The 16,182-nt window shown below is 37.8% G+C and overlaps 1 long non-coding RNA gene across 2 annotated transcripts; it reads left to right on the top strand.

Moving 5' to 3' along the window:
• The first annotated feature begins 4,997 nt into the window (after positions 1 to 4,997).
• LOC306666379 lies at positions 4,998 to 15,224 on the top strand. Of its 2 annotated transcripts, XR_013765288.1 has the most exons (4): positions 4,998 to 6,495; positions 9,606 to 9,797; positions 12,260 to 12,438; positions 13,155 to 15,224. It is a non-coding gene; the product is annotated as an uncharacterized lncRNA (long non-coding RNA). The 2 variants fall into 2 exon arrangements; XR_013765289.1 differs by lacking the exon at positions 4,998 to 6,495 and having other exon boundaries at positions 9,378 to 9,797.
• Positions 15,225 to 16,182: the final 958 nt, after the last annotated feature.

Below are 16,182 nucleotides of genomic sequence, written 5' to 3'. Positions count from 1 at the left end.
CCTAAGTCATTTGCTTCTTTCCAGATAAATGGCAAAATGAAGAGATAGATGTGCTACAATCTGATTTTGTCACCTTAATAACAACATCTTCATGAAATAAATACAGTATCAAAATTGCTGCTGCTGCTACTTCTGCCACAATGACTCACTGTTAATGCTATTATTAGCATTACAATCTTCTTTACAATGAAATCTGGGTAAAGTGGTACCTGTTTGTTACTCTGAAGTGGTAACACACCAAATGCAATTTTGCAGAATGAAAGATGGAAGAAAATTCAACTTCTTGAGCACCTTAACATTAATACATGATTTAAGTTTAAGGAGTTATCCAGCTCATTTCTTGTTGGTTTCTCAAGAGCCACATTTAAATAATCAAAATAAGTCTGATTGTTAGCACTATTTCTTATGAAATCTTCTTGTAATCTTGAAAAACTATATAAAGGATAGGTTGTGCATAACAGAAAACACCAGCATATTTTTTAACTTACGACATGTAGTTTTGAATTCAGAATGAGGGTTTTTTCCCTTATAAAATTATTCTGGTGAAACGCTGTGGTTTGTTATATTCTGAATGTCTAATTTTCTCTTTCTCTCTCTCATACCCACACATATGCGTACACACACACACACACACACACACACACACACACACACACACACACATTTTCATCCTTTCTAGTTTGAGAAGTCAAAATCACTTGACAGCTAAGGTTTGTAATTTGGAATTAAGCCCTACTGTGTCTTGGGACTCCAAAGTCATTTAACCCCTCTATGCTTCAGCTATGTCATCTGCGATTACTATTACATACTAGCCTCTTAGGGCCATTGAGGGACTAAATGAGATAATGTCTGTAAGGTACTTGGTGCAGAACATGGCACAGAGTAAATGTTCATTAAATACAAACTATGCCTTTTATTCTTAACTACATTGTGAAATTTTAATGTTCTGGACTTGTGTTTAAATTTTAAAAGAGTTCATTTTAGGGGAAATGGCATTAATAATAGGCATGTACCAATATATTATTTTCAGAGCACTCATAAATATTTCATGATAAAATAACAGGAAAATGGTGTTTACTATTAGCCCCAAAGTTCATGACTATATTTTGCAATTTTACTTGGATGCTTAAAGAGCAGCATCAGCTCTTTTAGTACATTCTAAGTATATTAAATCTATTAAAAGGCACATTAAATAGTTTGTAATGCTATGGTGATAAAAATGTATAGCCTACGTGCAAAGAGCAGAATCTGAAAAAGCAAAAGAATTTTTAGGTATTGAAAGGGTTTTCTGCAGGAACAGCAGTTGGAAAGCTGGTTGCTAGGTCTGCATATTAAGTACGGATCTTTTTGTCCTTTGCCCTGAAGCTGTGGAAGAAGGGAGATCTTTTCAAAAGGGATCCAGGAAGCAACTATAGAAAAAGGAGTCATCTATTCCTAAGGAACTTAATCCTCATCACCCAAAAATCACAGGAGTGGTGGAAATGGCTCTTCTCAGGATGGAGTGAGAAGAGTCTCAAGATTCAGGAAGATAACACAGGAGCCTTGAGAACTAAGACATTCAGTGAACCATAGGGACACCAAGAAAGAGATCCAATGTCCATTGAAGATGGTGAAGAGGGACACAGGAAGGTTACTGATCTTGTGGTCCTGGAGTCAAGGTGTGTTTCTTTGCAAGATTGTCTTTAGGGACTGATCGGTAGAGAGAAATCACAGCTTTGGGAAGGCAGAGCAAAGAACCGATAATAATAGACCAAACCAGAAGTCCTACCTTCAGGACCTGACAGAGAAGGAAGGGTTCTATGCTTGGTGATGGGTTTAGTCCTGTGTGTAAATGAACACAAAGGTCCACAGTGATGGGGAAAAAAAAAAAAAAAAAAAAAAAAAAGGTAAAAGGACCAAAGTTACTGTGGTCACCTGAGTAAAGGCAAAAAGCCTAAGGAAATTTGGGAAGACTCAAAGTCACCGCTACATTAAAAGAGTAATCTGACCAGGTTTAGTGGTGAATGTCTGTAAACCAAAATTTTGGGAGATTGAGGCAGGAGGATTGCAAGTTCAAGGCCAGCCAAAGCAACTTAGTGAGAACTTGTCTCAGAAAAAAATAAAAAGGACTGGGGATGTAGTCCAGAGCACGGCTCAGTTCAGTTCTCAGTTCTATTTCTCTCCCTCTCTTCTCTCTCTCTCTTGCTCTCTGTCTCTCACCTTCACAGTAATCTAACAAGGCCAGGCCTAGGACTGGAGAAACACAAGACTGGGACCATGACAAGGGTGAGGCTCTGCACTGACTCACCTGTGGCTGGAACCACTTACCAGCCCTTGAATGAGACACATGTGGTGACCGCATGGAAACCGCCCCGTATATTACTCTTTATTAATAGTAGGATATAAATATTTGCCCAAATTAAAAGCTTGGCAAATCTGTAGTATAGCCTAGAGTCCTCTCAATGAATCTCTTGTATTCTCAATTTCCAAGGTAAAGAATTCTATCTGGATGTTATTAAAGAGGAAATTGAATGAAAATAAACAAATGAAACCCAATGGACCCAGATGATCATTTTCTTGGAAAAATTCATTTCTTCCTTTCTTCCTTTCTCCCTCCCTCCCTTCCTTCTTTCTTTGCTTTCTTTCTTTTTCAGTGTTGGAGATTGAACCCAAGGGTGCTCTACAACTGAGCTACATCACCAGCCTTTTTAATTTATTTTTAAAAATTCAAGACAAGGTCTTGATAAATTGCCCAGATTATCCTCAAATTTGTAATCCCCCTGCTTCAGCTTCCTAAGCTACTGGGATGACAGGCATGTGCCACTGCACCCAGGTAGTTAGTTGCAATTTAAGTAAGAGTGTTTGCTTTCGAGTCAGTCAGATGCAGGTCTGAGACCCCTCTCCAGCTGTTATGGTTTGGATGTGAGGTGTCCCCCAAAAGCTCACGTGTGAGACAGTGCAAGAAGATTCAGAGGAGAAATGATTGGATTTTGAGAGTCTTAACCCAATCAGTGAATTAATCCCCTGGTGGGATTAACTGAGTGATAACTGGAGTGGTAGGGTGTAACTGGAGGAGGTGGGAATTGGGGTGTCGCTTTGGGGTATATATTTGTATCTGGCAAGTTGAGTCTCACTCTGCTTCCTAATCACAATGTGAGCTGTTTACTTCTGCCACACTCTTCCTCCATGATGTCCTGCCTCACCTTGAGCCCTGAGGGATGTAGCCTGTTGTCTATGGATTCAGACCTCTGAAACCCAGAGCCCTCAAATAACTTTTCCTCCTTTAAAATTGTTCTGGTCAGATCTTTTCGTCACAGCAGTGAAAAAAAAATTGACTAAAACAAACCTGGTATAGCCAGGCTCTTTGGCACTCTAGTCTCCCAGCCCAACTCTGGGTGGGCAGGCTTTACTTAAAATTATACTCTATTTATTTTCTTACTTGTTTATTTTCTCTTTCCCCCACCAAACTTACATCTCTGGGAACAGAGACTTTAAATTTTGTACTTCTGTGTCCCCAGTGCCTAGAAAGGAACCTAGCACAAATTAGGTGGGTGTATGCTCCATAATATTTGCTGAAGGAATGTGTAGGTATTCATCTGCTGCTCACGCTAGGCTATTTCCAGTACTTCTATCTAGGATGTAATGGATTAAGTCTCTTTTGTTGAAAAGAGCAGGAACTCAAAACTAAGTAGTCTAAGTAAAAAAGGAAACTTTTTCACTCATGTAACCAGGAGATCCAAGGTTGGCTCTAGCCTCAAATAAGGTATAATCAGGATCCTCTAATACTGCTTTCCTCTATGTTGATGTTGCAGGCTCAAGATGAAAATTTGTATGCAGGAAGTGTATTGGGGAGCACGCTGGGTATCAACATGGATGAGGGGAGTAAAAGAAGCAGGACTAGGCAGAGCAAGGTGACTGATTTTCTTAGGAACTCTGGAGCTAGATAACCCTGTGACTTGCTTAGTTTAAAGAAGACTGGGTCTTTATAAGCACTCATCAACACATCAATCAGTTGTTGATTTAAGTGACTGTGTTTGGTTGTGGGCAATTCAGAAAGAGCAACTCAGTTTAGAGCCATGAGCTGTCAATATTCCAAGCAGTTGGAAAAATGAGTGCCATAGTCCTGGAGGATGTGGGGTGCCATACATCCATTATGGTAAACTTTATTCTCAGGCAGTATCTTTCTATGTGCCACCAAAGATGACTGCCAGCAAGTAGGCTTACATGATCCTTGGTACCTCAAACTTTCATGGTAGTTACAGTGAAAAGTCCCAGTGAGGGTTTTGATTGGCTTGTTTAAGTCACATGCCCATCCCTAAGCATGTCATAATGCCAGGATAATGTGCTTCTCTGATTGTTCAAGTCTGGAGATGCCTACCCCTGGAAATAGAGATTATTACTGAAAAAGATTATTGATGTTGGGCATGATGGTGAACACCTGTAGTCCCAGCTACTAGGGAGGCTGAAGTGGGAGGATTGCAGAAACCCACAAGTCCAAGACCAGCTGGGCAATAGAGTGAGACCCCCCACCTCAAACAAACAAATAAAAGAAGTTTGCTGAAAATAGTATTTCAGTTCAAGAAGAAAGTGTAATGAAGTTGATTAGGCAAAACAGTTGTCTCTATAACCTTGTTACGTTGTGGGTTGAACTGTATCCTCAGCTGACTCTAGACTAGTACTAGAGTAGTCCTAGTCTCTACTCCCTCTAAATGTGACTTTATTTGGAGATAATGTTTTATAGACATCATTGGGGTGGGCTGTACTCCAATATGACTGATGTTTTATTCAGAGATAAATCTGGACACAGCAGCATTCAAGGAAAAGACCACGTGTACATGAAGATGGCCATCTATGAGCCAGGGAGAGAGAGGCAAAGAACAGCTCACCTCTTTAGAACCTTAGGTGGAACAAACTCTACTTTGATTTCAGATTCAGCCTCCAGAACTGTGAGATAATGCATTTCTGTTTTTTAAGTCATCAAAATGTGGTACTTTTTTTTTTTTTGGTGGTGCTGGGTATTGAACCCAGGGACTTCTGCTTGCTAGGCAAATGCTCTACCAACTGGGCTATGTCCCCAACCCAAATGTGGTACTTTTATAGTAACCCTTGCAAACTAATAAAATACCTACCATTAAAATTTTAGGCTGAAGATTTCCTGAGGTCATAACCCAGATGCTAAAATAGGTTATTTGTCTTGTGATTTTGTTTGCCTAGTGCTTAGCAGTTTGAAATATCAAATTGCTCAAGAAAAGTGGCCCATTTTGTCCAGTATGAGTGTAATCTATTTTAGTTAGTCTCTGTAGCCCTTCTCAACTAGGATTTCATGAGAGGATTAAGCTTTGTATCACTCAATGTACGCAACGGATTAACTGCTTTCCTGTGTGTCTGTAATGGCATTAACAATGTATTTATCCGAGGGATAATTGAGAAAATAATCATTCCAAACATTTCCTGTAGTGCTTAATTTTTCTCATAGAACCCCTATTGGGAAAGATCCCTAGGCTATAGTGGTACCAAATTCATCTACGCTGTACATCTTTACTTTGACACCAATTCTCATTTAGGCATATAGCAATTTTCTTGGTCTGACAAAGCAACACCATTGAGAAGAAGCAGTGGGAAAGGTAGCCACTGTTTCTGTCTTATCATGGCCCTATGGCCACAGAAACGCCACCATTAATTCATGAGGAAGAATGGAAAATTCCTGAATTCTAAAAATAAAGCAAGAGAAGCACACAAGTTGAAACTATGACAGCCCCAGATCAAGGTATTATCAGATTCAGTTTTGCCTTAACAACTTGAATTTTAATGTCTTCATCAAGACCAGAGATGTTATTCAAAAGGAGCACAGAATAGCTATCATGGTTATTCTTGGCTATTTTGTACATTGATTCCCCATGATCTGTTTATTTTTGAGCCAACCTAAGAATAATTGTATTTTAAATGCTGGAAGGTATCATTTTTTCATATTACCATTTATTTTCATTTTTAAAAGTTAATCTCACTCATTTCTTTCTCTAGCTAACTATGAGAATCTTTTAAAGATTCCCTCCTCCAAATTCCATCTCAAGAATGATGAGGATTGCAATGAAGTTATAAATTAGTTTGAAAATATCAACTTCTTGATAATTCTTGGGCTTCACATCTATTGTTATGATGTGTCCCTCCCCGTTATTTGTTTATGTGTTTTTTTCCAGTCCTGAAACAGGCTCAGAGAGTGGAGTTAAATGTATTCCTCACCATCTTTGATTTGTTCAAGGCTACTTTCTTATTTATTTTAAATCACCCTTCATTTCTGGAAAAAGTTCATCTGTAACCAAAAAGAATAAAACTGACTTGAAGAGAGAAGCAAGAAAAAGAGCACAGCTGGGCCCTTCCTGGGTCCCAGTGACTGATTTTATTCTACTGCAGAGCCCAACCACATCCCTAGTCCTGAACTCTGCCTTGGAAGTGCTCTTCTGATTCTTTGAACCTTGCCTGTCTCCAGAGTCTTTGACCCATTGCTTCAACCAACAAGTGAGTATCAATCTCAAAACGTTTGAAAGGAACAATGTAATAAACCAAATAAAGAAGGGAACAAATAATAAAAATGGAGACAGAAATTAAGAAATAAAAATATGTATCAGGGTAAACATTAATTAGATACAGTCCTTTGAAAAGGGAACAAAATAGATAAACTGTTGGGAAGATAAAAGAATGGTGTCACAAAAATAAAAAAGAGCATAATCCACATATGGTAGGTATTTTAAAAATCATAACAGAACACCATGGAAAAGTACATGCTAAAATTATGAAAACTTAGATGAAATGTCAATTTTCTGGAAAAACATAACAAACCAAAAGTAGCTCAAAAAAGAAACACATGTCTAAATGAGACGTTAAGTAGGGACAGTCCCCCAGTTCATGGCATGAGAATAATGTAACATTGATTCTAAAGACTGAACATAAAAGGAAAATTAGGAAAATTATTTGTTAATTTTACCTGGGAACACAGGTACAAACGCAGCTAGCTGAGTGCTTTAAACACATCGCTGACTTTTCCAGCAGAGGGAGCACATGGACAGCATCCATCTTTTCTGCAGGTTCTTTGTGAATATTTGGGCTTGCTGGATCAGGTTCTGATCCAAGAACCATACGGGTGCTCTTTAGTGTCTCATAGTATTGATGGTTAGCTTGGTATTTGTTATGGTTTGGGTTGTCATCCATGCCTCCACCAAGATATACTGAAGTCCTAACCTCTAGTATCTGTGAATGTGACCTTATTTGAAAATAGGGTCTTTGAAGGTGACCATGGTAGAATGAAGTCATTAGAATGGGCCTCAATCCAATATGACTCATGTCCTTATCAAAAGGGAAAATTTGGAAATAGACCCAGGCACACGAGGAGACTGCCATGTGAAGAGGGAGGATTAGTAGCGATGTAGCTAGAAGCCCAGGGCTGCTTCAGACCACTAGGAGCTAGATAGAAGACCAGTATCAGATTCTTTCCCAACCCTTCCAACACGTTGATTTTGGAAATATGGCTTCCAGAATTGTGAAACAATACATTTCTATTGTTATAGCCAGACCTATTTTTGTGGTGCTTTGTTATGGTAGTCCTAGAAAACCAACACAGTACCCATAACCTTGTTCCAAAGCAAGGTGAAACCCACTCACACTCCATGACATACCAGGATTGGGGCCAAGCTGCTTAAAGGTGAGGTCTTTCTAGTTCTATTTCTCTGTTAAGTAGATAGTTTCCCATGTATCCACACCAAAAGTGATGGGGGGGGGGGCGCATAATTGTCCAGCCTGCTACATTGTGTGAGCATCATCAGGTCAAACTTTCAGGGAAGGTGTTGCATAGGATTTCAGTATTACCCTGTATTATACCTTGGTGGAAGTTTCCTTTGGAGCTGAGAGGAGGTTTGGCTGGTGCCCAAGGTTGTCCCCCCTATTCCTATATAAATCTGAGAGGTTAGAGCAATGCTTCTCTTCTGTACAGTGTGAAAGGAGGGATTTTCTCCATTCATGAATGCCAGAATATCACCAAATGGATTGGTGACTATATATATATATATTCAAAGCATATTTAATATTTTAATTGATTTATTCATGTTTTTTCATTTTTAAAATTTTTATTTTAAAAATTATAGATACATAGGAAGTATCTTTTCCACTTATTTTGAAATTTCAAATAGGATAGTTGGAATGTGTATTAGTTCTTTCAGGTTTCCATAATGAAATAGCACAAACTAAGTACCTAAAATAGCAGAAATGTATTTTCTTGCAACTTTGGAGGTTAGAAGTTCAAGATCAAGGTATTAATAGGGTTTGTCCTTTCAGAGGGGGAATTTGTTCCATGTCCCTTTCTTTGCTTTTTGCAATTTTCTGGAAGTTTGTGGCATTCTTTACTGTGGGTAAGTTTGGGCATCCAGGACAAACAATACTCAAGAATAACCCCCCATGTAGTTTTCTTTAACAGCTAAGTTCATATCTGCAGGCAAAAAAATAATTGACTTTATCGAAAAACCTGAATTATGGTAACAATACGGCCCCCTAGCACACCACACAGTGCTAAGGTTTGAATATGAGGTATCTTCCCCCAAATCTCACATTAGGTAATGTAGCAATGTTCAGGTGGTGAAATGATTAGATTATGAGAACTTTAACCTAATCAGTAGATCAATCCATTTGATGGCTTGATATTTTAAATGGATTACTGGGTGGTAACTGTAGTTACGTGGAACATGGCTAGAGGAAGTAGGTCACTGGGGGTGTGCCCTTGGAAATTACATTTTGTCCCTGGCTTTTCTGGTTCTCTGTCTTGGCTTCCTGGCTGCCTCAAGCTGAGAGGCTTTCTGCACCACACCCTTCTGCCATGATAGTCTGCCTCACCTTGGGCCTGGTGCAATGGAGTCAGTTGACCGTGGACTGAATTTCTGAAACTGTGAGCCCAGAATTAAACTTCTCCTCCTTTAGGTTGTTCTTGTCAGATATTTTGGTGACAGAGGTGAAAAACTGCCTATCACACACAGACACACGCAGACATATGCTCACAACTCCTATACCCCTGATTGGAGCATGCATGCCTACATGCCTACATGCAAAGCAAAACTGAATCTGTTGCAGAAAACTTTTTATAAAAGGAGACACGTCAGGTACAGGCTCAGTTAGGGTTTTAGAGAAGGTGTTCAAATCCTGATATTTGGCAACTGACAGAATCCAGACTAAATAGAAAAGAGGTCCTGTACAACTTATCTGTGACCTCCTTCTCTCCAGTCTCATTTAGAGCTTTTTGTGAAGAACTTTTCCTTTGGTTTTGCAGGAATGATTCCTTCTCGTTTGTCTCTCCACAACTTACTGGTTTTTTTTTTTTTTTTTTTAGACTTCATAACATTTAATTTTAAATTTTTAATTAGAATTTTTAATTTATTTACCTATTCATTGCTAGTCTTCCTCTTCTGAACCCTCTGAGAGCAGAGTACAGCCTGTGCTATTCAGTGTCTGGTACATAGTGCAATCTTGGTAAGTGTTAATTGAATGAATAAGCAGATGAATGAATGTATTTAAGATTGAGGGATGGAGGTGGCCGAACTGTACCTGACTCCATATTTCTCAAGGTCAGTTATTACACTATTCCACAGATTCTATGAGTTAAGCATATGTCATGACATGATCCCGCCTACTGATGATAAGGGTACTGGTTTGTTCTGTCTTGTCTGACTACCTGTGGCTGGTGACTGCTGGTAAGAGCTTAGTGATTTGCTCCGATACTGGGATGACAGTGGCTGGGACTACTTTGTTGCTTATGCAGTCTTAATGGAAAGATTTTGCCGGTAGGTAATGTTTGATTTTCAAGGAAGTCTCCTTAAAATTGTGCTCTAGATTCATTAGTCACTGAATTTTTTTTTAAAATGTATCTCATAAACTGTCACTATTTGAGTTAGCTCTGCATGGGGAAAAAGTAATTCTAAGAGGATACTTAAGATAAAATGAGAATGTTTCCCAATTTTGAAAAAGAATGTAGTCATAATTTTAAAGGTACTCTTAGACTCTGAAGTTCAGTGACAATGTTTTATTAAAATATAATCCTTATCCCCCCCCAACATCACGGGACCACGTGGCATCACAGGACCCTTAAAAGTGATTCACTACATTTGTGGGTATTGGAAAATTTTATAAGATCTCAAATTTGTCTTTTATTGAATAGAATTAGAGTACATGTAATCTGCGGAAAATGGGAAGTTGCTAATCATACATGCTTCTATTTATTGTGCTGCTGGAAAGCTGCTGTATGGTAAAAAGGGAGAATGGACAAAATTATTCCTGGGTCTTAATATTTCTAAATCTTTGAGAGTAGACCCAGAATTAAATGGATACTGTGATAAGAAGAAAATTTAATCAGAACCACTTAATGGTTTTGCATTAAGATTCTTTCAATTCAATTATAAGGAAATTTAATTACTACTTATTGAGTGCCTAGAAAAAAACGAAGTTTGGATCATGGGTTTCTTGGTATTTAATTGTTCTCAGAATCTCTGTTACAGTTCTGAACATGATTTCTTACATTTTTACGTTCTTGACCTAATCTTGTCTACTCTAGTCTTATAATAAAAGTATTCTTTGCTCTTTTGAAAACCTCTGCTTAAGCTTCAACTCCTTTAATAAGCTTTCCCAGTCTAAGGCTGTTAGGTGCCTGTTGGGTGCCTGTTGGGTGCCTGTTGTGTATTCCTATAATCTCTTTAACACACATAGAAACATACTGTCAAGAGGAGCCCCTCCAACTCTGCCTGATCCTGTTCTCAAAACCCTTCATGGATGCTTCCTAATAAACCACAAACCAGTGGCTCTCAATCCAGGCTACACATCAGAATCCCCTGGGGAACTTTTAAGAACTTTTTTATTCTTCACAGTGCTGGGGATTGTATCTAGGGCTCACACATGCTAGGTAAATGCTCTACCACTGAGCTACACTCCTGATCCTAAGAAATTATTTTTAAAAAGTTAAAGATATTTTAATTTGGGACCCCTTTGTCAGATGAAATAAAATCATAATCTCTGAAGTTGAGAGTTTCACAGATGTATTTTTTTAAAAAATTTCCAGACATCTTAAATAATTGTCCAAGGATAAGACTTTGTCTTAATACAAAGCAGGACTCTCATATATCTTAATATGTCTACATTTAAATATATAGTGGTCCCCCATCTGTGATTTCATTTTCAATAGTTATGTACACTCAACCTTGGTCTAAAAATACAGTACAATAAGATAAGAGAGAAGATTGGTGGTGGTGGGGTTTGAGAGAGATACATAAGTTTTTTTACACTGTATTATTATAATTTTTTATTTTGTTATTAGTTGTTGTTAGTCTTACTGCACCTAATTTATAAATTAAGTTTGTGGTACTATTTGTGGTTTCAGGCATTCATGGTGGTCTTAAGATGTATTTCCTATGGATAATGTGAGATACTATATGTTTCTTTTTTCTTTCTCTTTTTTTTTTTTTTTTTTGATGTTGCAATCTCTTAGAATCGTGAATTTTAGAGTTGTATTAGACATTCTCCAGAGAAACAAAACCAATAGTGTACATATACATATACATACATAGATATGTGTGTGTTTGTATGTAATGGGAATTGACTTATTTTGGCTTATGTGCTTATGGAGTCCAAGAAGTCCTACAAGGATACCGAGAAGTTCCATAGTTGGCCCTTGGCAAGTTGGAGAACCAGGAAAATTGGTGGAGTGATTCTGTCTGAATCTGAAGGCCTAAGAATCAGGGATCAATGATGTAAGTCTGTCAGAGTCTGAAAGTCCCAGATCCAGAAGTGCTGAGGTCCAAGGGCAGGAGAAGATGGATGTTCCAGGCGAAGAGGAGAGTGGATTTGCCTTTCCTGTTTTGTCATTCTGTTTGGGCCTCAGCAGGTTGGATGATGCCACCCACACTGGTGTGGATGATCATCTTCACTCAGTCTACAAGTTCATATGCTAATCTCTTCCAGACACACCCTTTCAGACACACCGGAAGTATGTTTCACCATCTATCTGAACATCCCTTAGCTCAGTCAAGCTGATATCATAAAATTGACCATCACAAGAGCTGAAACATCTCAGAGATCATTCTTTCTCACTTTTTTTTTTTTTTTTTTTTGGTGGAAATTTTCTGCAAAGGTCTGACTTACCCAGACCATAGATTGAGAATCATTTGGAAAATTTAAAGACTTACTGGGCTTAAGATGTTTGGAAGATAATTATTTAGAAAGCAAACGCAAGTGTCTTTCTTTTCTTTTGAAAAAGTAGACGAAAGTGAACCCACAGATCACTAGAATGACTGTAATATGTGGATGTGCCTGGGATCTGAAGTTATGAGACTCACTCAAGATCAGCTCCTGGGATGTTGGACTTGTCTCAACTCTTCTCCTTTTATTTATTTTTGCAATACTGGGGAATCAAATCCAGGACTTCATGCATGCGTGGTAAGTGCACAGCTACATCCCCTTCCCTTCAGCTATTCTTTAAAATAGTTTCCATATTTGCAAAAATGTGGAGAGTAATGCCTCCAGGGCTTTTTTAGGCTTAAATTGGATAAATATTTATGAAAGCAGGTGATACATAGTTTAATTTTTTTAAAAGTTGCTAAATTGTGAGAACCTTCTTTTGCTGACTTTAAAAGGTAAAGATGAAAAGAACTAATTTGCATCCGAATAGGTATTTATTTATTCTATCAGTTCTAATGATGTTTAAATATCTGTTTCCCAGCATAATCTGTCTTAACCTGACCATTTGGATTAAAAAGTGCTAGCTTTCTAGCACTCATTCCACCATATGCTCTGAAACTACTGAAATAAATATAAGCTCCATTGTTGTCCAAAGGGAATTTAGTATATTAGTAATTTATGAAATAGTAAATCTATGTTTAAAAATACATCACTTTTAAAATTTGTTTAGAGGGAGGAAATAAAGAACTAATTGCCTAAAGTGAACAAATCTTTCTTTGAATTTATGGTTACAGAACCCCAAAGCAGATAGAGGGTGGGGCGATTTATCTATGATAGATGAGGAAGGAGAATTAGAAATCAGTACCTGTGTGGGCCTCAAGGTCTCAGGGAGGCAAATATGTGTATTTGGGGGTGTGGGGGTTGTGGGAGCATGTGTGGGGTGTGATTGCATGTCCCTGATGGTTTTCTTTCAGTTTGAGCCACAAGGAAAACAAATATCAACCACCTTTCTATTCTATGATGAGAACACCAGGACAGCCTATCTGAGGTAAAAAAACAAGAGCAGATAAGATCTTCACCATGGTCATGAGGGCAGACACTTGCTTTTAACCAGAAACAGAGGAAGTGGTAGAGTTTCAGAGTGCTGCTTGCAAAATCTGAAATTCTGCCCAAGGCAGGAGCAGTGCAGAGATCTTCCAAAGCCTCTGATTATAAACAACAATGTCAACATCACATTTATTGTACTGAAAAATAAATTCCACCCTCTAATATTTTCTGGGGGAAAGCTCTTAGGAAAAAAAAATCTTTTATGTCTTCCACTCCCACAGCTTTTAAACTGCTTAATGCTTGTCTGGGATTGTAGGAATCAGCTCAAGGTTAAACATTAGATGATGACAGTTGAGTCTGGTTAGAGAAAATATCACATTGTACTTAGGTGTAACATATCTTTTAATCTTAAATATGTACATTAATTTTGATTATACCATAAATATAAGTTAGAATAATGAGATATACTATCGATAGATCCAAAAGAAATTTCTGGATATAAAACTATGTGTCTGTCAGTCAGCTTCTTGTCACTATTACAAACACCTGAGATAATCAACTTATAAAGAAAAAAATATTTATTTTGGTTCACAGTTTTGGAACTTCTAGTCCATGATTAGTTGGTCCTATTGCTTTGGGCTTGTGGCAAGGCAGCACGTTATGGTGAAAGCACATGATAGAGCAAAGCTGCTCCAGGAGGTAGAAGATAGAAATGGCACAGAACACACCCCAAAGTTCTGAAGACCTCCTCCTAGGCCCCCCCACCTCCCAATAGTGCCCAAGGTGGGGATCACACCTTTCCCATAATGACCTTTGGGGATATTCCGGATCCAAACCATAGCAGTATCTTATTTCACCTCTCTTAATTCCCTACTTTTTGGATCTAGACTATCTTAAATGATCACACTATCCACTTAAAGCCCCCCCCCCGCCCCTCTTTTTTTTGGTTCTGAGGATTAAGGCAGGAATGCTTTACCACATTCCTAGCCCTTAAAAACAATTTTTTAAAAAATATTTTGAAACAGGGTCTCACGAAGTAGCTGAGGGTCTTGCTTAGTTGCTAAAGCTGGCCTCAAACTTGAGATACTCCTTCCTCAGATTCCTGGGTACCTGGAATTACAGGTGTGTGCTACTGAGTTTGGCCTTCTCCATAAATTTTAACATAGCATCTTTCAGAAAGCAAAATCATAATCAATGGATAGAAATTATAAACTACAAAATTCACCTCAACATAGAAGGGACCTTTCTACAAAGCAAAGTGCCGTGTATCGCAGAAGACTGCTTCACAGAGGGGTTAGTTTGCTGTCATGGGAGGACTTCACTAAGTCTAAACAATCAGGCTATCTATAGTCAAGTTAAGACCAAATAATAATGTACTGGGAATATTGTGGAAGGAAACCCAGAGTTCAGTGGAAAACTGGATTGCAAAGTTCTCTTCCCAGTATAAGATTTTATGACCTTGAATAAAATAAATCTGACGCTGAATACTCTGTTTGCTGCCACTTTTCTGCTTTTAGATGGTAACAAAAGTGAAAAAATAAAGAGTACGGCAATTTTTAAACTGGAGCTCCATCATGCTAGATTTGGGGTTCCTTAGTTGTCTCTGTTAATGTTTTTAAATACCAAAATATCCTGTTTACAGTCTTGAATTTCTTTTACATATGTTCCTGTGGTCTCTTTTAACTCTTGTTAGCTAATATGTTCTTCTGTTTCATGTTTTACCTATTCATTATGTCAATTATACCTGATTACAGGGTACTTTTTCATGGCAGATTGATTTCCATTGCAGACATAAGTAAAATCACATACATAATTTTGCCAGCAACCCAACAGCTGGAAGTCCTGTGCTCTGTGTATATACTTCAAACATTAGGATGGCCAAAAAAGGTTCTGTCATTGGTATCTTTGATTAAAAGTGTATTACATAAAAAGCAATTTATTTCTTTTTATTAATTTGGAGCCATTTAAAAACTGATAGCAAAGTTTATGTCTTACCAAAACAGGGGAGGCTGCAGATAAAAGAAAGTCTTTCTCCACAGTGCCCTGGTAATGCACACGTTGGGATAACAGCTGACTTGGGGATATTAATAGCCATTGTCACTGCACCTGGCTAGGGATCACAATCTGAGACTACAACCAGTGTAGCTGAAAAGGTTATTGTTGGAGTCTTCTGAGCCATAGAAATGACAAAGCAATCATTTTAGATATATGGCATACTAGTCTTCATGAAATGTCTTAGATGTTCAGGAAGTTACATGATGTATACAGGAAAATAAAATTATTTTGAACAGTCTCCAAACTAACCCTCATTTGTATTATCTTAACAATAAAAATATCGATTGTAAAGAAAAATAAATGAAAGAGATTCTTGAATAAGGAAAATACAAAGCTACATTGGTAGTTGAATATGTATAAATGTAGTATGATTTAAGTTCACAAAATGTAAAACTAAGAAATAATTTCAAATGAAATAAGGATGTTGTTGTAAAAAAAATAGTTAGAAAAGCATAGTTTAAAAGGAAATAGACTTGTACAAAAGGCCTGTTATATACCTCACATAAAATACTCACAGAATTTTTTTTTTGCTTCTGTTTCTTCCTTTTCCACCCCTTTCATTCTATTCCTTTCTATTCCCTTTCTATTTCCTTTTCTCTCCTTTGCTTTCACAAAGATTCACAAAGATATATATGACTTTGTCATCTGCAAGGTTGAGAAGAAAGAGCTTTCATAGAGCTATTGCTATACCCAGGAAGGGATAAAACATCTTCATAAATTATTTTAAAATAAGCTCAAAAGGACCCTCCAGGGTAAATGAAGTATAAGAAAGTGTCATGGGCATTTGGGGTAAAAGAGATTTCATGTTTCCAGAAGTCAGAGAAGCTTGCACAGGTGAAATGGATGTGGAAGTAGAATTGGGGGAGGTCTCCTTGTGAGGAAGTCTCCTTGTGAGGAAGA

Source organism: Sciurus vulgaris (genome assembly GCF_902686455.1).
Source record: "Sciurus vulgaris genome assembly, chromosome: 7".
Classification (NCBI taxonomy): Eukaryota; Metazoa; Chordata; class Mammalia; order Rodentia; family Sciuridae; genus Sciurus; species Sciurus vulgaris.
The sequence above is the reverse complement of the archived record's forward strand: the minus strand, read 5'-3'. Positions and strand labels throughout refer to the sequence as shown.